Raw genomic sequence first — 901 nt, 5'->3', positions numbered from 1 at the left:
TATTTCATCATCTTACTTTCTTTATCATGAAAAATTTCCTCCTTCTTTGGAAATGTTATACATTCAGGCTTATTAATGTCTTCTATTAAGAGGCATCTAATATACATAAGCCCAAGATTTTGTTTTTTCAGACAATTTAAAATGAAAGCTATATCGTAGAAAGATACTCAGCTGAGGATACAATGCATTATAATTCTTATCAATAAAAACAAAGTATATATAATTACAAACACCATGTTGAAATTTAGTTGTGCTCTAAGCAGGTAGCTTGCTTTGATCAGAAGTTAATATTTTACTGCAATAATGTGATTTATAAATAGGATACATTTTAAATGTACTTTACTCGTATGTATATGTTCTGTTAATCCACAAATTAGTGAAGTTTAAGGTCTTCTTCTGTACCGTAGAAATTTTATTAAAGCTTTGTCTTCTTACCTGTATTTAGTGTTGTCTCTCTTAACAACTACATATGAACTGGATAGGTTGACATCATGAATCCGCACTCTACTCTGTAGAGTCTTGTAACATTATTTGTACATTACTAGGAAGGTTGACGTATCTTCCTCGGGGATCAATACGATAGATCTAACACTCCTCAGTAGTGTCTTGTAACATTATTTGTACATTAATAGAAAAGTTAAGGTACCTCCAACAGGGATCAATATGATAGATCTAACACTCCTCAGTAGTGTCTTGTAACATTATTTTTACATTACTAGAAAAGTTAAGGTACCTCCACCAGGGATCAATACGATAGATCTAACTCTCCTCAGTAGTGTCTTGTAACATTATTTGTACATTACTAGAAAAGTTAGGGTACCTCCACCAGGGATCAATATTATAGATCTAACACTCCTCAGTAGTGTCTTGTAACATTATTTGTACATTACTAGAAAAGTTA

Source organism: Limulus polyphemus, unplaced genomic scaffold, assembly GCF_000517525.1.
Source record: "Limulus polyphemus unplaced genomic scaffold, Limulus_polyphemus-2.1.2 Scaffold6299, whole genome shotgun sequence".
NCBI lineage: Eukaryota > Metazoa > Arthropoda > Merostomata > Xiphosura > Limulidae > Limulus > Limulus polyphemus.
Note: the sequence above shows the minus strand (reverse complement) of the source record.